At 40.0% G+C, this 21,711-nt stretch overlaps 1 protein-coding gene across 3 annotated transcripts in view; it reads right to left on the bottom strand.

The window, feature by feature from the left end:
• rhbdf1 (rhomboid 5 homolog 1) overlaps positions 1–21,481 on the bottom strand; it is a 103,455-nt gene extending 81,974 nt beyond the window's left edge. The window contains exon 1 of one of the 3 annotated variants that reach the window (XM_004917941.4): positions 21,173–21,481. The gene's annotated coding sequence lies outside the window, so the exon portion shown is untranslated. Of the gene's footprint in view, positions 1–20,589; positions 21,137–21,172 lie in introns of those variants that run through there. The other 2 variants (XM_004917940.4, XM_002941196.5) reach the window with 2 other exon arrangements.
• Between the last annotated feature and the right edge of the window lie 230 nt (positions 21,482–21,711).

Here is a 21,711-nt window from a genome sequence, read left to right as displayed (position 1 = left end):
CCAACAGCACATATAATCTACTAGTCAGGCAAGGGATGGTGCATATCTTTCATATTATTATTCAGTATCACTTAAAATAACAAAAAGCATTACTCCCTAAGAATTCATTTGTCCAATGCCAAAGAAATCATTTGGTGCGAGGATGTGAATGATGAGTTTATGTGATCAGATATACATGATAGATTTTTTATAGAAATGTCAGTATCGCATTAAACATGCAGTAAATATGAGGTTGAAGCATACTGTTTACTTAGAAGATGACCAAATGATATATATGATTTTATATATACTGTATTTTTTAACCATAGCGCTGGAACAATCCTACAAATCTCTCGTGCCCAGGAGAATAATAATTAATATAGTAGTATTATTTGTATAATATTGGATATATGTTTGAAACCCATGTACTGGTATCTCTAAGTAAAAAACTAATACAGTGATGTATACGATCTTATTTTAAAGCTTGTTAAAAAACAAAGCTCTTAATAAAGCAAAGTCATCTCAGGTCATTCATCTGCTTCTAATAAGTCTTCATTTATTTAAACCACTTCAACAAGCCCGCCCATGTGTCACATAACTGGAATTCTCAACACCATTTCATATTCTGGGAGTTCCTGGTAATGTGGCTGTGTGCTTCAGTTTCAATTTTTTTTTATTTTAGATTTAATGAAGAGGGAAATATACCTGCATTTACAGAGAAAAAATGTATGTGCTGCAATCACATCTCTCCTCCTTGTATGTATACAGGAAAATAACTCCAATCAAAATACATGATTATTATCTGTAAATGAAACAGACCCTGAGGCTGCTGGTAGGGCCAAGACTCTGTTATGCAAATATATGTTCGTAAAAAACTTCTATAATAAAACGATTAAGCACTACAAACATTTACATGTAATATTTTTATTATTAAAATGTAATAACATTCAATTCATAAAAATTGGTGACAATTCTAAAAACACTCAAAACTTTGAACCAATCATATATAAATATAAAAAATAAGATAATTAAAAAGAAAAAAATGCTTAAGTATTATAAAAGTATTACAGTTAAGGTATAACTGCTAAGTATGCAATAATATTGCACCTTTCCACAAGTCTATGGATCCAAGGGGTTAATTATCCTATTAGTTCAGGAAGTCCTAGTAGTTGTAACCTATATCGTGGGGGAGGGATGTGTTTCCATAGGCACAAGGGTAGTGTGGGAAGGTAATTTTAGAGGAGGGAGCTCATGGCTCTTATTCTTTGGACTCAACCAGTTGGAAGGACTAAAGGTGCTCTGTGCCTGTGATAGTACCATCTTAGGAGTGTTGAGACAGATGTGGTACCTAGTAAGAGCAGTCTGCACCAAAAGCTCCACTGAGGTCTAAACAGTAATTTTTTACTCCAGAGGGGAACACGTGCAAAAGAGTGCGCCCCTTAGTGCTCATTCTGGAAGCATTTAGGCCCCCTGCATGCTGTGCTGTGCTCTGCACTTAGTGCCTGATAAAAAACCCAGTGCTCGGTACAGAGGGTAGCATCAAGATGCACAGCACAGCCCTGTTCTTACTGAATGATGAGCAAAGTAGGTGGTAGAGAGAGGAAGCCTGCCTGCCTCTCTTGGATTCTGTGTTGGCTTTTGCATTTAGTCACTATTTATTGGGCTGTTGTGGGAATGTTTGGGCCTCTGTGTACTAACAATGCCAGGGCCTATTTTATATCCCAGTCTGGGCCTGAGTGCTGGATCCTGAAGCCATGCCACAAGTTTCAGGGCTCCGTTTGCAGACAGCCAATCACAGCGCTTAAAGTGCAAAAAAAAAAAATGCCAGATTGCTGCTTTTTTTTTTTTTTTTGCACTATGAACTCTGCATTGCAGTTTGCAAATGCTACTGTTGGACAGTTTCCTAGGTGGTACTTATAGTGGGTAGGGATACAGGAAATTATGGATGTAATCCCTTGGATCACCCTTGAGGCAGCCTGAGACACTGGAAGTTAATACCTGTGGTGTGTGAGTAAACCCCCAGTGTGTCCCTTTACCTGAAATACTTAATGTATTAAAAAAGGGTTTACTGCTGCCTGCTAATAAATCATTTATTTGGATCAAGAACTGAGACACCATTCATTCTTTTGAACAACCTATGTGTCGAGAGTTACAGTTTGATTTCCGCTAACCCCCCTCCTGCTAACCCATTTAAGAGATATTGGCAATGCAGCCAAGAAATTAAAACACCTATATTATTTAAAACCCCACTATTAATAAATTAATAAATAGTGAAGATTCCCTTTAGTTTCAGGTTTAAAGGAGAAGGAAAGGCTAGTAAAGAGTTGCAGGTATACCTTCAGTTCTCTCAATAGTGCCCTTAAGTCTCCCCATATTTCACCTGTTGAGAAGATCAGAAGCCAAACAGGAAGAAAAAACGCTGAGCTGTGTAAAGAAAGTTCCCATAATGCCTCCTGCACAGACACCAAGTGAACATGCTCAGTTAGTAAGACTATGGTGCAGATTTACTATTCCACGAATCCGAATCCCGAAAGGGAAAAAATCGCATTGGAAATGAAAATTTTTCGACTTTTTCGTCGCCGTCGCGATTTTTCGTATTTTGCGCAAGTATATCGTCGCCGTTGCGATTTTTCCGTATTGAGCAATAGTAAACGGCAGAAAAACCAATCCGATTTTTTTGCGACGCCGACGAAAAAGTTGCGGAAAACATACGAAAAAGTTGTGACGGCGACGAAAAAGTCGTAAAAATACAGATCATTGAAAAAAAACGCATTCGGACGCAGGAAAGAGCAGAAAGCTGCGTGTCTGTGGCACAGGATTTACAGACACAAGAAATCTTTTTTCAGAGAAGTCAGTGCAGCGTTTCTGTGAGTGCTTATGGCTGTATTTACACAGACCTTTCTGATAAAGCTTACTTAGTTTTTACCTTTCTTTCTCCTTTAAGAAGTTCTTTCTGAGCAAGAGCAAATTGTTCCAGTGTGGAAAAGAGATTTTTCAAACCTGCAGTCCTCAAATCTGCAGACTTCCATTTATTAAAATGTAAAGTGCATTGTTGAGAAGTTTTGTAAACTTTAAATTTAAAAATCAATTAGTGCTCTACCTAAAAGAAAGTCATTTTTCTTTATTATAGGGCCACTAGAGAGTACTACTCGCTTTGCATTGGGTTTTCATACCATAGCAACTATAATTATACAGTGGTGTGAAAAACTATTTGCCCCCTTCCTGATTTCTTATTCTTTTGCATGTTTGTCACACTTAAATGTTTCTGCTCATCAAAAACCGTTAACTATTAGTCAAAGATAACATAATTGAACACAAAATGCAGTTTTTAAATGAAGGTTTATGTTATTAAGGGAGAAAAAAAACTCCAAATCTACATGGCCCTGTGTGAAAAAGTGATTGCCCCCCTTGTTAAAAAATAACTTAACTGTGGTTTATCAATTTCTATTTTCAATTTCAATATCAATTTCTGTAGTCACCCCCAGGCCTGATTACTGCCACACCTGTTTCAATCAAGAAATCACTTAAATAGGAGCTACCTGACAGAGAAGTAGACCAAAAGCACCTCAAAAGCTAGACATCATGCCAAGATCCAAAGAAATTGAGGAACAAATGAGAACAAAAGTAATTGAGATCTATCAGTCTGGTAAAGGTTATAAAGCCATTTCTAAAGCTTTGGGACTCCAGCGAACCACAGTGAGAGCCATTATCCACAAATGGCAAAAACATGGAACAGTGGTGAACCTTCCCAGGAGTGGCCGGCCGACCAAAATTACCCCAAGAGTGCAGAGACAACTCATCCGAGAGGCCACAAAAGACCCCAGGACAACATCTAAAGAACTGCAGGCCTCACTTGCCTCAATTAAGGTCAGTGTTCACGACTCTACCATAAGAAAGAGACTGGACAAAAACAGCCTGCATGGCAGATTTCCAAGGCGCAAACCACTTTTAAGCAAAAAGAACATTAAGGCTCGTCTCAATTTTGCTAAAAAACATCTCAATGATTGCCAAGACTTTTGGGAAAATACCTTGTGGACCGTTACATCTGGCGTAAAAGTAACACAGCATTTCAGAAAAAGAACATCATACCAACAGTAAAATATGGTGGTGGTAGTGTGATGGTCTGGGGTTGTTTTGCTGCTTCAGGACCTGGAAGGCTTGCTGTGATAGATGGAACCATGAATTCTACTGTCTACCAAAAAATCCTGAAGGAGAATGTCCGGCCATCTGTTCGTCAACTCAAGCTGAAGCGATCTTGGGTGCTGCAGCAGGACAATGACCCAAAACACACCAGCAAATCCACCTCTGAATGGCTGAAGAAAAACAAAATGAAGACTTTGGAGTGGCCTAGTCAAAGTCCTGACCTGAATCCTATGGAGATGTTGTGGCATGACCTTAAAAAGGCGGTTCATGCTAGAAAACCCTCAAATAAAGCTGAATTACAACAATTCTGCAAAGATGAGTGGGCCAAAATTCCTCCAGAGCGCTGTAAAAGACTCGTTGCAAGTTATCGCAAACGCTTGATTGCAGTTATTGCTGCTAAGGGTGGCCCAACCAGTTATTAGGTTCAGGGGGCAATTACTTTTTCACACAGGGCCATGTAGGTTTGGATTTTTTTTCTCCCTAAATAATAAAAACCCTCATTTAAAAACTGCATTTTGTGTTTACTTGTGTGATCTTTGACTAATAGTTAAATGTGTTTGATGATCAGAAACATTTTGTGTGACAAACATGCAAAAGAATAAGAAATCAGGAAGGGGGCAAATAGTTTTTCACACCACTGTAGGTATATATAGAACTATGTTGAAAATTAACCAGTGCAGAATAACCTATAAAATAGTTTTAATAAACCGGTATGTATCACTACTATTAGGTACATAAAGTGAAGTAGTAACCAAAGCACTGAGCAGCAGCATTACAGCATCAGGGAAAATAAGTGGGAGGGGAGGCCTATCTACCAGCTTCATCTATAAAAAATACCTCACATTGCCCCTGTGCTCTGTAGTGTGAAAATATGCTATTCACACAACAAAGAAATATCATGGCTTATTCTTCTTTTTTAAACTTTTTTTTTCTTCCATCGTACAAAGGCAAACATATCAGACCGTGGGAATCATTAAAAGTGCAAGGAATAAAGTAAGGGAACATTACTCAACCAGCCAGTGTGTCGGATGTGAGTTCCACACAGGAGCCGTATTCAAAAGACCTCAATGTCAGTATAAATATCTGTTGGAGGGGGTGGATAGCAATGTAGAATAAGTTGTTCCCACAGGACAACATTTTCTTATTTGTGTGTTTTTCCTCCAGGAAACTAAAACCTCTCCAATGTAAATAAAGAAATACACTGCACAGCAGCACAGTTGCATCTATCTTTCTAACCTTAGTGGAGGGTTTTTCACCATCTTCCAAGGGCATGTAGGGAGTTGCAGGTAAACAAAAGTTAAGAGCTTAAGATTCCTGCCACAGTGCATATGGCATTGAAAATAGGGTAGCCAAGAGTATGTGGGAATGAAGGGAATGGGATCAATATACGTTTGGTATCACATTCAGTATTACTGAAAGGGTATATACAAGGAGTGAGTTGAAGATCATTTAGTATGTCAACAAACTGTGGTTTCCTGTATTTTAAGTTTGTTGAGGGTAACTCATATCTTCATAAAAAGTATTAGAATTTTGTTGCCAACCAATAGAATAATAGTCTCCATCTTTCATTGTTACAGGGCTCTTTTACTGTAACAAGCCAACCCATTCTTTCGCTATAAGCTCCTTTTTTCCTCTGTCATACTGAATGAGTGTTAGAAATGTGCCAGGGCAACATATAAAAAAAAAACAGTATCCCTGCCAAGAGAAGTGAATTACACCGGATTCAGCTACTGAGAGGCTAAGAAAGCTGCCTTGATTCAATGAACAGAACAAGCCAATATTTGGGTATCCTAGTCAGACTGATCTGAACACATAACTCTTGCCTTGTATTCTCTGGGTAAGTACATTACAGCAGATATAATTTAACAGCTAACAATGTTCTACATACACCATTATAAACCCATTAGGACTGTGACACACAGGGAGATTAGTCGCCGCACAACAAATTTTCCTTGTCGTGGGCGACTAAGCTCCCCGAAATGCCATCCCACAGCCCTTACACATGCCACTAGTAGTAGTAGATGCTACATGCAGTAATTAAAGGAACTGTTCCGTATAAAAATAAAACTGGGTAAAAAGGCTGTGCAAACTAAAAAAATGTTTTTAATATATAGGTATGGGATCCGTAATCCGGAAACCCCTAATCCAGAATTTTCTGAAGTGCAGAAAGGCTATCTTCAATAGATTCCATTATCTAATGATATCTGCTTCTTAAAACTGCATTTTTGTCATACAAAGCTTAATGGTATCTTCATGGGCCTGCAAAAACCCATGTTATTATTCTGCTAACTGCATATTTAAAGTCTCAATACTAAAAGAATATATGTATGCAAATATTAGTGTGGAAACCATTATGATGTGCAAGCAGGCCTAATTTTGGAATTCTCTTTATATATGTAGAACTACAAAATTCCACTCTGAACATCTGTGAGACATGCAAAGGTTAAAGGACACAAAAACCAGGAGTAAAGCGATCTAAGATCAAGCACAAAGCACTGCCCCTGTTTCCTTTTGCTCTGCTATAAACAAACATTCTCAAAATAAACGTTAAGCTTAATGATTTCCATTTGCAGAAGAAATGATGCTGACATAAATGGATTCATAACTTCTACACAAAAAAAAGACTAGACTAGACATTGACTTAAAATGATCTGTGGCATGTGTAACACATATTATGTCTGAATCCCTTTAAATTTGCTTTTATTGTATTTTTTTGCCAATCAACTCCCTCCAGGGAAACAGATATGTTTTTTTGCCTGTCTAAGGTAAAATGTATTTAAGATGAAATTTATATATATGTGGAGGCAGATTTACTAAAACTCAAATTTTTCTCATTTTTTTCTTTTTAAAAATTCAAATAAACTAACATCTATGAATGTCTGACATTTATCAAAAAATCTGAACTGAAAAAAGCATGTGTGGGAAAAAGTTGCCGAAAAATCGGGAAAACTTCAAATTTTTTATTTTTGGCATAATAACTGCGACTATTTCATATTGTCGCACAGAAACCAGCATCAGAAAATCCAAAAGTTTCAAAGCAAAGAAAGATCTTCTAGGAAAGTGAAGGGACATCTGCCATTGACTTATGCAAGATCTTGACAAATTTTAAGGTCCCCATACACGGGCCCATTCTAGCTGCCGATATCGGTCCCTTAGACCAGTGCTGTCCAACTTCTGTTGTACCGAGGGCTGGAATTTTTCCGACCTACGTGGTGGAAGGCCGATAATGGAAGCCAGTTTTGACCACTCCCCTTTTTTAAACCGCACCCACTTGAAACCACACCCATGTTATCAGATGACCATACCCATATTAATGGTTGTAGTACAGCAAAAACCTGCCATACTCTGCCTGCCCTTCCCTGCCTGCCTGTGACAGACTCTGCCTTCCCTACCCTGCCTGTGTGTGCCATACTCTGCCTTCCCGCCATACTTGGCTAGTTTGTGCCATACTTGGCCTGTGTGTGCCATACTCTGCCTGCCCTACCCTACCCTGCCTGTGTGCCATACTCTGCCTGCCCTACCCTGCCTGTGTGTGCCATACTCTGCCTGCCCTACCCTGCCTGTGTGTGCCATACTCTGCCTGCCCTACCCTGCCTGTGTGTGCCATACTCTGCCTGCCCTACCCTGCCTGTGTGTGCCATACTCTGCCTGCCCTACCCTGCCTGTGTGTGCCATACTCTGCCTGCCCTACCCTGCCTGTGTGTGCCATACTCTGCCTTCCCTACCCTGCCTGCGTGTGCCATACTTTCACTGTGTTTGCCATACTCGGCCTGTGTGCGCCATACTCGGCCTGTGTGCGCCATACTCGGCCTGTGTGCGCCATACTCGGCCTGTGTGCGCCATACTCGGCCTGTGTGCGCCATACTCGGCCTGTGTGCGCCATACTCGGCCTGTGTGCGCCATACTCGGCCTGTGTGCGCCATACTCGGCCTGTGTGCGCCATACTCGGCCTGTGTGCGCCATACTCGGCCTGTGTGCGCCATACTCTGCCTGTGTGCGCCATACTCTGCCTGTGTGCGCCATACTCTGCCTGTGTGTGCCATACTCTGCCTTCTCTACCCTGCCTGTGTGTGCCATACTCTGCTTGCCCTATGATGCCTGTGTGTATGGCACACACAGGCAGCCTACAGTGACACAATGCTGGCACTGCTCCTACAGTCTGCACAATAACTATATATTAAAAAACTTTTTAATTGCAGTACCACCTCAGTATATGTTCTTTTTGTAGTGTGCAGGGATTATTTGTGGGTTTCTACTGCTCCTGAGGTGTGAACAGGGGAACAATAAGGGTGATTACAGCCTGAGCCTGAGGTGTGAACACTGCAGGGGGTGAACAATGCAGAGATTAAAAGGTGTGAACAACACAGGGGATTACATATTTAAACAATACAGCCTGATTACAGCCTGAATCTGAGGTGAGAACCATGCAGGGGGGGCAGTTAATCACAGTACTGATACCATTTAAAGCTTACACAAGAGTAAGCCATCAAAGCAGCCAGACAGGTGGGGGGCCACACAGAGGGGGGTCCCGCGGGCCGCCAGTTGGACAGCACAGCCTTAGACCAATCTGCCCTGAAATCGTCCAGATCTCGATCGGGCAGGTTAGAAAATCTAGTTGGATCGGGGACCCAGGGCCAAACGATCAAATTATATATGTATGTTCTCCCTGTGTTTGCGTTGGGTTCCTTTGCATGCTCTGGTTTCCTCCCATACTCCAAAAAACATATAGGCAGGTTAATTGGCTCCTGACTAAATTGAGCAAAGTGTGGTGAATGTGATAGGGACCTTAGATTGTACGCTACTTTGGCAGGGACAGATGTGAATAATGAATAATCTCTGCAAAGTGCTGTGGAAATATGTCAGTGCTATATATAAATGGAAATAAATAAATAGTAAATCTGGAAAAAGTTACAATTTTTTTGCTAATCAACTCCCTCCAGGGAAACAGATATGTTTTTTTGCCTGTCTAAGGTAAAATGTATTTAAGATGAAATTTATATATATGTGGAGGCAGATTTACTAAAACTCAAATTTTTCTCATTTTTTTCTTTTTAAAAAAGAAATATGTCAGTGCTATATATAAATGGAAATAAATAAATAGTAAATCTGGAAAAAGTTACAATTTTTTTGCCAACTTTTAGTGATAAAAAATCAGAATTGTGGAAAAAAAAATTTAACCATTAGCAAATGGTCTCCTTTATATTCTATGCTTTATTTCCTCTACAAGAGACTTTATGAAGTCAGAGACCTTTATAATACAACCCTCAATAACCAAAAGGGATTGTTAAATGGGAAATATAGCAAAACCTTTTTTTCATACATTTTTTATTTAAAAATATGAATTTCGGCTCTTGAAGTTAAAGTTCTTGCCACCCCTGGTAACTTGCTGGGCACTGCCACCTGAGGGGAGTCTCTCAACTCGCCTCATGACAATAAAATTCTGGGACACGGCTATGACATGCAGCCAGTGGGCGCCACATCAATAAGCGAAGAATCCAGTCTGGTTTTTAAAGCTTTGAAATCCAGACAGGCAGTTTTGTAGCAGACTGTCTGTGTAAAAATCAGGCTGTCCAGTTGAAATTGTACAGGTGCCAATCATATATAAACTTTATCTTATGGAAACAAAAATATATTTAAATATATTCAGTTAAAAACTTCATGTTATTATTCACTATTGCTCCCTTCTCCATCTGTTTCTACCTGCTTCTTTGATTGGAGTTGGATTTTAAAAGACAGCCCTACGACCAATGGCATAACTAGCAGGAAGGAGAGTGGCTGGGGAAGGGGGATTATTATTATTATTGACATTTACTTATAAAGCGCCAACATATTCTGCAGCGCTGTACAATAAGTGGGTTTCATACATTGGACATGCATTTCAAAGAACCGAAAATTTTTCCCCATCCACCCATTTTGTAATAACTCCCATTAGGCTAAGGCTGATGCCATATGGGGCTGATTTTAAGCCTGTGGAAAACCACTCTACAGTACATTCTACACTGGCATCAGTCTCCTTTCTTCCACTCCGTAACCATTGTGTGGGCCCAGGTGCAGGCACACGTGGCGAATATCAGCAAAGAAACACAATAGTTTGCATTTCAGAGCCCATATCTGCCATGTGTGCCTGCACCCGGGCCAGTGCAATGCTTCTGAATGCAGGAAAGGAAGAAGGCTGATGCCAGTGTAGGGGCCGATTCTCTGCCTCCATTTTTCTGCAGGCTGAGATCAGACCCATCAGGGCCAAATGGCACATGTATTTACACCAGCGAAGAAAAGCCAATCCACTACCTTCTGTGCCTCTTATCTGTGTGCACTGACAGGCACAGGATCAGCCTGTTAGTGCACACAGAGCAGATATTCATGCACCAATGCATACTTAACAGGATGATCCCATGCCTAACTGTGCACACACATTAAATGTAAAAAAGATTGTCAACCTACCCATGTGCCAATGACCTTAAGGGGCACATTTACTAATCCACGAACGTCCGAAAAGTGTCCGAATGCGTTTTTTTCGTAATGATCGCTATTTTGCGATTTTTTCGTAAATTGTCGCGACTTTTTCGTAGCCTTCGCGCCGAGTACGAAAGTTTTGGATTCATTCAAGCTTCAGTATCGTGACTTTTCTTGGGCCAGGTTGGAGCTGCAGAGTGCCATTGAGTCCTATGGGAGGCTTCCAAAATCATGCAAAGTCTGAAAGTTTTGCCCGCTGTTAACGAGCGCTCAATACGAAAAAGTCGCGACAATATACGAGCAAATCGTAACGGCTACGAAAAAGTTGCAACAATTTGCGCAAGTCGTAACGGCTACAATTTACGAAAAAGTCGTAACGGTGGCAAAAAAATCGCAAAAAATACGAACAAGTCGCAAAATGTTCGTTTCCAATCCGAATTTTTCCCATTCGGATTCGGATTTGTGGATTAGTAAATCAGCCCCTAAGGGGTTAACAACATTTAGAAAATTATACTGTGAAGATTTCTGTACCGTGGCAAAATGAAAAGGGAAGAGAAAAATGTTAAAGTTTAAGAAAAAAGTTTTAAGAAACTTTTGTCAAATTTGACAACATACTAAATATGAGCAACTGTAATATTAATGCTCTTTTTCTTAAAATGTTTATGCAAAAAAAATAGAAAGCAGTGATGGACTGCAATATGGCATCAAAATAACGTCACACTATCAAATGTACATTACTTGTATCCTCTTGATTCATCACCTTGGCGTTTTTAGCCATAAAACCCAACTTTAAAATGTACTGCAGCTATTAATGAAATGGTTTTAGGCTTACAGTACCTAGTAATATCCCTATTCCAATAATCCTTGCACTGCTAGAGAAGATAAGAAAGATTATCTGTGTGCAAAACTGGTCTCTTACCAAAATTAAATAAATGCATCTTGTTAACTGCTTAAGACTAATTATTGTTGTGATGTGATGTATTACTAGCTATAACTGGAAAATAATTTAACAACACATATAAATTATTCCAAGAAAATCAAATTAAAAAAAAATTTCACATTTTTAAAAAAGTTCTCAAATATCATTTAAAATAATTTCAAATGCTACTAGCAAGTTTTTTTTTTCTTCAACTTCACATTTCCTTTTTAGGAAAATATTGTTCTATGTGTCTGCACAGGGTAAAAACTGCAGCTACATTATTAAATGGCAGGGTGAACTAGGTCTTGGTCAAACTCAGATGAATTTTCACTTTAAAGGAGAACTAAACCCCCCCTCCCAGGTACAAAAGCCCCCTTAACTGCCCTCCATCAACCCCCCCCCCTCACCGCTCCTTTTTCGCAAATCCTATTACACTGAAGAATGTCCCTATTTAAAAACCTGACCTAAAAAAGCAGAGCAGTGCACCAGAGTATCTAGGTGCCATCATCCTTCCATTAGAAAATGCTTCAGGTCTCACCACCATCACGGACCCTGCATGAGCATGCGCAGTTGAAGCTGATTCCCGACTAGCCCCAACTTTGCATGCTCCTGTAGGGTCCGTATCGGCTGTATCTAATGGACGGAAGATGCCCCCTAGGTACTCTGCTGAGCTGCTCTGCTTTTTTATTTCAGGTTGTTAAATAGGGTCACTTTTCAATGTAATTGGTTGTGCAAAAAGGGAGAGGGGGGGTCGATGGAGGGAAGTTAAGGGGGTTTTTGTACCTGGGTGGGGTTTAGTTCTCTTTTAAAGAGCTGTTGTTTAGAAACAAACAGGCCATAGAGGTAAGAAGATTAATGTACCGTGGCTACGGGTAAATACTTGCCAAATTTTACATAATTTAAAGAACTGTCTGATGTGGTCATGCAGTGGTTTGAAAGTGGACGTGCTGAGAAGAAATACTGAACACAAAGGCGCCCATTCATTAAAGCATGAATTCTCACTATTTAAAAGCACAATTGGGAAAAATTCAGAGTAACCTCGATAATTTCTGATGTGCAAAAATTGTGTGAAAATTCTTTTCTTGATCATACAAAAATATTGTCGTTGCGATCCAAAAGTCACTAAATTTTCAGATCAGAACGATCGTAAACAACGCAAAAACCTTTCTGGCTTTGAAACTTCAATGCATGAATTTGGAAGCCTTCCATAGGACTCAATGGCACTCTACAGCTCCAACCTGGCCAAAAGACAGTCACGATACCAAAGCTTCAATAAGTTCTGAAATGGTCGTGGTCTTTGCAAAAAATATGACTTTTTCGTGGAATTTAATGAAAACCACAAAAAAGTTGTGCAATTTTAACGATATTATCGTGGTCATTATGAAAAGTTCTAAAAATTATAAAAAAAAAAAATTTCTGGAAAAATCATGTTGGTTGTACATAGACTTTACGGCAGGTAATCCAGAATTAAAAGGCAAATCGTAAGCAGGCATTCACAGGCATATAAAAGGCTTCTGTTTGTGTGTGAACAAAATAGAATCTAATAAATCCCTCAGCTAAAATGGGAAGCAGTTTAGTCCTGTATTTCAGGTCAGCACATGCTATACTTGTTGGATACTCTATCTGAATGCAAAGTTTTAGCAAATGGCACTGATATATTTTATGCTGTCACATCCATTGTGTATTTCCCACTGTGTCTTTATGTTCAGATTTTCCTTCAGATGCATAGGAAGCCTATCTGCTTAAAAAGGACTACATTTTGTCTTACAGACAAAGGATATGAGCATTAATACTATATGTTCAGCAATACCACATGGTATTTGCAACATTTACATTTTAATCACTGAAAAACTATATATATATATATATATATATATATATATATATATATATATATATATAATATAATATAAATTGGAAATCATGTGCTTGGTGATAAATTGGAATTCATGTGCTTGCAGTTGCATATCTATTTTTTCTTTGTAACTTATATGTACTTTTATGTGTCTGGTGGTACACTGTAACATTTGAATTGAACTGACATAATACAGACTAATTAAAAATGTAAGGATTGAAGCATGTTAGTTTTTTTAATTTTTTTCAATAAATACATGACCAAATATACATTTTTTTTCATCTACTTTAAGGACTTGTTTGAAAATCAGATGTTTTAGGTCACATTCATACAAAAATCTCGAAAATTGTAAAGGGTTCACAAACTTACAAGCACTACTGTATATTGTGACATATATATTCTTTATATACAGTATAATGTGCATCACTCCCTAAACTCAGTAACTGACAGCAGCACCGAGCATGTGCAGTAAACGGCAAAAAAGAAGATAGAGATGTACTGGGGGCATCTTCAGAGGCACAGACCTTCCCTGCTAAAAGGCTGTAGTTGCCTTGGGCAGGTACAGAAGCACAAAACATAATGTTAGATATTGATCAAATAATGATCAAATCAGTAATTTTATTGGATCCAATATAAAATAAATATATTTTCTCCTTATTTTTGCTGAACAATATCTGGTTATAACTGTGATTCACTTTTGGCAAAACGTTTGTCTGTATACACTCACCAAAAGGATTATTAGGAACACCTGTTCAATTTCTCATTAATGCAATTATCTAATCAACCAATCACATGGCAGTTGCTTCAATGCATTTAGGGGTGTGGTCCTGGTCAAGACAATCTCCTGAACTCCAAACTGAATGTCAGAATGGGAAAGAAAGGTGATTTAAGCAATTTTGAGGGTGGCATGGTTGTTGGTGCCAGACGGGCCGGCCTGAGTATTTCACAATCTGCTCAGTTACTGGGATTTTCATGCACAACCATTTCTAAGGTATACAAAGAATGGTGTGAAAAGGGAAAAACATCCAGTATGCGGCAGTCCTGTGGGCGAAAATGCCTTGTTGATGCTAGAGGTCAGAGGAGAATGGGCCGACTCATTCAAGCTGATAGAAGAGCAACTTTGACTGAAATAACCACTCGTTACAACAGAGGTATGCAGCAAAGCATTTGTGAAGCCACAACACGCACAACCTTGAGGCGGATGGGCTACAACAGCAGAAGACCCCACCGGGTACCACTCATCTCCACTACAAATAGGAAAAAGAGGCTACAATTTGCACAAGCTCACCAAAATTGGACAGTTGAAGACTGGAAAAATGTTGCCTGGTCTGATGAGTCTCGATTTCTGTTGAGACATTCAAATGGTAGAGTCAGAATTTGGCGTAAACAGAATGAGAACATGGATCCATCATGCCTTGTTACCACTGTGCAGACTGGTGGTGGTGGTGTTATGGTGTTTAGGCCCCTTTGTGCCAATTGGGCATCGTTTAAATGCCACGGCCTACCTGAGCATTGTTTCTGACCATGTCTATCCCTTTATGACCACCATGTACCCATCCTCTGATGGCTACTTCCAGCAGGATAATGCACCATGTCACAAAGCTCGAATCATTTCAAATTGGTTTCTTGAACATGACAATGAGTTCACTGTACTAAAATGGCCCCCACAGTCACCAGATCTCAACCCAATAGAGCATCTTTGGGATGTGGTGGAACGGGAGCTTCATGCCCTGGATGTGCATCCCACAAATCTCCATCAACTGCAAGATGCTATCCTATCAATATGGGCCAACATTTCTAAAGAATGCTTTCAGCACCTTGTTGAATCAATGCCACGTAGAATTAAGGCAGTTCTGAAGGCGAAAGGGGGTCAAACACCGTATTAGTATGGTGTTCCTAATAATCTTTTTGGTGTGTGTATATAAACTGCTATGTTTTATATTCCTTTACTATGTAAAGCACTGTGGGGAATTTGGCACAATATAAAAAAATAATAAAAATGAATGCCTGTAGTATGCATAAATTATAAAGCAATGTACTCACAAGCATTTCCACCAGGGTCAGACTGGGCCGCCGGGGCACCAGGAAAAATCCCGGTTGGCCCCGGCTTTAGTGGGCCCCTGCAGCCCAGACCCGACCCTTGCCGGCGCTCCCCCTGCACGACCGCTCTTGCCCTGACGCGTTAAATTTATGCACTCCGGGGAGGACGGCGGGTGGGGGGCCCTGTGAGGGGGTTGGGCTTCACCCCCCAGTCAGACCCTGATTTCCACCATTTCACCTGTGTCCTGTCTGCCTCTGGCCAATGGATTGGGAGACGATTACCAAAAAAGAGCATTATATTTTGGTGCACAAAATGGTTTTAAAGTAGAAGAGAGCACATCTTTCCCTAATGCTATATTTTGTGCGCCATTGTTTTCCAGTCAATAAAAATGCATATAAAAAAAAAACTTTCCTGCCACCTCCCATTTACTTGGAACATGCCAGAGCATCTTCAGACTGAAAAACTGGCAGTACTGGTACTGACAAGCGTTTTTGCATTAAAGTGAACTGGAGGCGGCAGACAACCTAGGTGGCATCAGCCTTAGCTGTACACAGGGAAAAAGTAACAAATCGTTAACCCATTTAGTAACAGGTAAGAAAGGAAAGAGTCTGAAAAAGCACAAGAGCCACAAAAAATGTTAGTCTAGGTCATACAGAGCTAAAACCAAAATGCATACTTAGAATCCAGTGAAACAGCTAATGCTATAATTCAAAAGGCAGAATCAAGGCCAGGACTAGGGGAAGGGAGAAGAGGCATGTGTCTAGAGCAGTGGTCCACAACCAGCGGCTCGTGAGCAAGACCAACCCCTTGGATGTAACTCCCAGTGGCCTCAAAACAGGTGCTTATTTTTGAATTCCTGGCTTGGAGGCAAGTTTTGGTAGCATAGAAACTAGGGGGCTGATTTACTAACCCACGAATCCGACCCGAATTGGAAAAGTTCCGACTTGAAAACGAATATTTTGCGACTTTTTCGTATGTTTTGCGATTTTTTCGGATTCTGTACGAATTTTTCGGATCCAATACGATTTTTGCGTAAAAACGCGAGTTTTTCGTATCCATTACGAAAGTTGCGTAAAAAGTTGCGCATTTTGCGTAGCGTTAAAACTTACGCGAAAAGTTGCGCATTTTTCGTAGCGTTAAGTTTTAACGCTACGAAAAATGCGCAACTTTTCGCGTAAGTTTTAACGCTACGCAAAATGCGCAACTTTTTACGCAACTTTCGTAATGGATAGGAAAACTCGGGTTTTTACGCAAAAATCGTATTGGATCCGAAAAATTCGTAAAGAATCCGAAAAAATCGCAAAACATACGAAAAAATCGCAAAGTACCGATCATTACGAAAAAAACGCAATCGGACTCCATTCGACCCGTTCGTGGGTAAGTAAATCAGCCCCTAGGTGTACTATCAAACAGAGCCTTATATAGGCTGCCATACACAGAGGGGCTACTAAATAGTCAATGACTGCCCTTATTTTGCACCCCCAGGATTTTTTATGCTTGTGTTGCTCCCCAACTCTTTTCACATTTTAATGTGGCTCACAGGTAAAAAAAAAAAAAAAGGTTGGGGATCACTGCTCTAGAGTGTAACAGTGGGGGTGCTAGGACCGAATCACATACCTCTGCTGCCCTCTCTAACTCTGGCAAATAAGTAGGTGAGTCTGTATTAAAAGTAACAGCCAGGGGAATGTCTTGAGTGCAGAAGATTTTTGTTCCACTCTAGGCAGAATTCTAACTTCTTTGTATACAACATCTTTCAAGTCAACACTCAGCAAGAAAAGCTACATAATATTCCATTGTTTTTAAAACTGAAAAAAAGTTAAATCTAAAAAGGGACATTATACTTATCTATTCTTTTCATAAAGAAAAATAAAGTGGATGAACAAAATTACTTTCAAAGTAATTTTTTTTTAAGACTTCTGTGTTTGGGGAAGTTTCATTTAGTCTTTTGCTAAATAATCTAGTTCCAGACAAAAAGTATTGTATGTGTGACAAAAAAAGGAAGAGTCAAGTGCTACAGCTGGGAGCCAATTGCATGCAGTTTCTCATATGAAACTGTTGTGTCAAGGCTGGAATCCCCAGACAGGCAGCATTCTGTGCAGGATTCTCATGTGAAACTGATATTTATTTATATAATTGCTGGTGAGCTCAGCTGACTACAGACTATGAAACTGTCTTAGACAGATCCACAAATGGGTGTGCTCTTACTTGTGAGCTAAGCATTTATGCAATATATAGAGAAACAAAATATCCATACAAAATTCACTGTTTATTGGAAAGTGTTAATGGCAGATGAATTCATTTAATTACAGAAATATTTTGTAAAATTGTGTACAAAATAATTATGTGAGTGATCCCTGAATGCAAATGCTTATTGAGGCTAGCTTGAACATCAGCTAGGATAATAATGACAGTAAATACCTATTTATATTAAATACTATTGAAGCAATAGCTGTTCAAGCAATATTTTTTAATCTGTAAATCCATTATGAGTTAAGTGGAGCCCTGACCAAACTTTTGACATCAAAACCAAAACTGTTCTAGGCTGATTTTATAGCTGTGTATATATTTCTGTTTATCTACCACAGACAGTAACAAAATGCTTAAGCAAGATTATTTAGCATACCCACACAGTATAGTACAGTATCTATTTGCTGAGTCTATTTGTGTTGATTTACGTGAAATACAAAGTATGTACAGAATAGCAGTTCATTTTTGTATTTATGTATCTCATGCGCTGAGGTCTGTGCGTACAAGGGTATTTTAAAGAGTTTACAGCTACATTACACATACATGCACACTAGCTATAGATAGATAGATATGCTCACACTCTATAAACACATATATTTACAAGATCTGTAGTTCACACATATACAGCAGCAATAGCATTTTTATTTATTAACATGCATGAATAAAATTTATAAAGTCTTCTAAATTCCTTAAATATAGTAAATAAAACATAAAAACCTATTATTTGATGCTAGGGATACCAACATGCATGATGTATATGACTGTATAAATCCCACAAAGTCTGTGAAGTATGTAAAGGGCTTATAGAAATTTGCAGAAAATTGAGGTGCGGGCTAACAAAGCCTACACTACATTTGGGGGAGACAGTATTTAGTCAAGATCCCCGCTCCTGAGTGCTATGCCACTTGCATGCATGCATTACATACTCAGATCCTACATCACACACATGTACACTCACTCATTATTGTACCAACATGGCCACCGGCACTGGGAGCTCCCCCTGGAGGGTTTTTCTGACAAAATGCTATTTGTTCCCAAAACTGGAATGCAGGATCTCTTATTCAGCACCTCCACTGGGGGAGAGTATGATAGGTGCCCTGTAAGCAAATATAGAAATCACTAAGAGGTTTGGAATCCCTCAAGAAGAAGCATCCATGCTACTTTGAGTATTGAACTGTGACACTGACCTGTTTTAAAGGGACTCTTCATAATAATATTTTTGTGGAAAGGCTGGCAAAATGTAGTAAATCTCTTTAGAAGCTTTTAATGTGTTAGATGGCCAAGGATAAAGAGTTACCATTCAGTCATTGTTAACAAGGTTTAATTCTGTCCTGTTTGTATATTTGTATATTTATATGCTAATGCACCATGTTTGTGGGTGCATGGTGAATCAGCAGGTGAGAAAGCGAAGAGTAGCCATTGCCGCTCTTTAGTTACTGCATTAATGGCTGGCAACGTGAATGAAGGATACAATGCAAGGTGTCTGGACACAAGCATTCCCCCTTGGGCATTATGTGTTAATGTGGCCTCCAGGCCTATCAGTCAGATTCTGTGGAGGATTGGCTGAGGTATGGTTACCTTTGATTTTCAAAATAGGGGCACTGTGCTAAGGTAAAATAGGTACAAACTCACAACAGAGCAGAAGCTATGAGCTGTACTTGGAGCCACAAGAAAAGATGAACCCTGAAAGTAACCATAAAGAATATAACATCAGTGAGTTCTATTTTAGAGGGGTTTAACAATAACCTCTGCTGCTAACATCATTACAAGTGTATTCTTAGATCAGTGACCTGAATGATGATGTAATTAAACAGTTACCTGTGCCAGATTCACATAGGCTTCTTTGTGAATTATCTTGGAACACTTGACATTCCTGTCACCACTGTAAGTATAGTCTCACTGGCCTTTTTGCTTACCGACAACCCTACTTGGCACACCAAATGCCATCACCAGGAATGAATGGCCCTTTATACAGTACCTAACCAAACAATATAGACACTTTTAAAATATTGTTTATTGAATCACATGTCAGTTGTTCGCACCAAACATTATCTACTTAGCCTTGTAAGGATACACCAGATGAATAGCAAATCCTTCCCAATACAGGGCACTTTGGCCAAATATAGAACAAAGTTTGCATCTAAATTTACATATTAAAATGTAAGCACAAAGATAAATGTCAACGATTCTCTGCCCTTCAATGTCCAGTGCAGGAAAGTTTGGGCCGAATCCTGGATCAGCGCATCATTTTGTCATATGCCCATGTTCAGCAATAATCCAGAAATGCACGTGTTGATCCTTGTAAATATAAGGATACAGCTGTCCTAACCCCCCATGATCAGCCCTGTGTTTAGCACATGCCCAATTATGATTTTTGATTTGTTGTTTGCATGTGCATTCAGTATAATAAGCAGGTTGAGTATGGGTTTCATACACAGTAAATTATCTTCTGTTTTTAACCATTAACACTGTGTAAAGTGGGAATGCCAATGTTTAGTACAGTGTATTTGTGCCCTCAATAGCCAGTCACGTAACCTGGAAGGCATCTAGCCTAGAAATGTGCTACATGGTGCAGTTATCACAAGTCTATAAACTTTTAGAGTGTAGAAACATGTAGAATCAATAAACTGAGAACAAACTACACTAGAGGCCACTAGCACCAACTCACCAGACTCTAACAGGCAGAACAGGATTAAAGAGAGCACAAAGCCACCACATGTGTTGTTTATACCAGTTCTGAGCCCAGCATTATACTGTAACAGGGTTCTTCAGTTGCTATTGAACTACAACTTCCAGTGTGCTACCCTTTAACTGTAGTTAAGAATTACATGTCCTTTCATATCTGTTTCCATACATGCAGTGCAATAAACAGTACATTCTTTGTAGGAAGCACAGGAGACACACTGAACAGATTATTCAGCAATAACATGAAATCGAATCGAAAGTTCTTACCACTCTGCTCTCATCATCCAGCCGGCCAGCCAGAATCAAGCCTACACCCTTCCCACAATCTTGCGTTAAGCCCAGAACCAACCAAGTGGGCAGACAGGCAGAAAGTCAAGGAAAATCCAGTGGCATAGTTTGGGAATTCCAGGCACTGGGAACTTTTGTGAACGATGGGACACCCTCCAGATCCACCTATCAGCTGTGGCAGCCTGGACTTTTCCTCCTTCCCCAAGACACCCAGCGGGCGGGGCCAGTGAGCCTTAAATGTCACATTGTTGCAGCAGCCTAACCAGTTGAGCGTGTATCCTGAGCTCTGCCAAGTGCATCAGCAAGTCATGGAGTCACTGAGCCTGACTCACTGGGAGAGAATGCAGAGAAGAAAGCATACCCCCGAAGCAGCGAATTACTGTAGAAGGGTTCATAACAGGGTGGGACAATCCTGGCCACAGAGGGGTTAAACTTTAGAGGGCTTAGCAGATATGGTAAGGGGGTGGAGCTAAAGTGGGATTTTGAATCATGCAGTGACAGGAAAGGCATCCATTTTGTGGAGGGGGAAAAACAAGTAGCTGGAGAGGAGAAAGTCTCTTACCATGGCAGAATAACAGCAGCTTCTGGCTCAGATTTCAGTACAGGCAGCAGCAGCACAGGGAGAGAAGTGTATTCGGCAGCAGTTGGCAGCCCCCACCACTGGAGGTGAGACTTGTACAAGAAGATCCCATCACCCTGAATGTCTGACTGCAGCCCATGCAGCAGGAGACACCACATGTGTGCTTCCCCAACACGTGGAGCATACAGAAGAGGTCACAGTTGTGAGAGAAGAGGGGGGTGGGGTCAAAGGTAGAGGCAGTTCGGAGGAAATATATGCAATTGCTCAAGTGGGTGCAGGCATGCCATGGCGGGGGACGGGGGGGGGGGGGGGGGCTAGGTGGGAAAGACCCTGCCCAGGGAAATCTTGATTTTAAGGGGGCCCGGAAACGTACTGAAAGTTACGTAAATTGCTTTAGAACTTGCCTAGAATCCTACTTAAAGGAACAATAACACCAAAAAATGAAAGTGTATAAAAGTAACTAAAATATAATGTGCTGCTGCCCTGCACTGGTAAAAGTTGTGTGTTTACTTCAGAAAGTC

The sequence above is a fragment of the Xenopus tropicalis genome, chromosome 9, assembly GCF_000004195.4.
Source record: "Xenopus tropicalis strain Nigerian chromosome 9, UCB_Xtro_10.0, whole genome shotgun sequence".
Taxonomy (NCBI): Eukaryota; Metazoa; Chordata; class Amphibia; order Anura; family Pipidae; genus Xenopus; species Xenopus tropicalis.
This window is presented reverse-complemented; position numbering and strand designations above follow the sequence as displayed.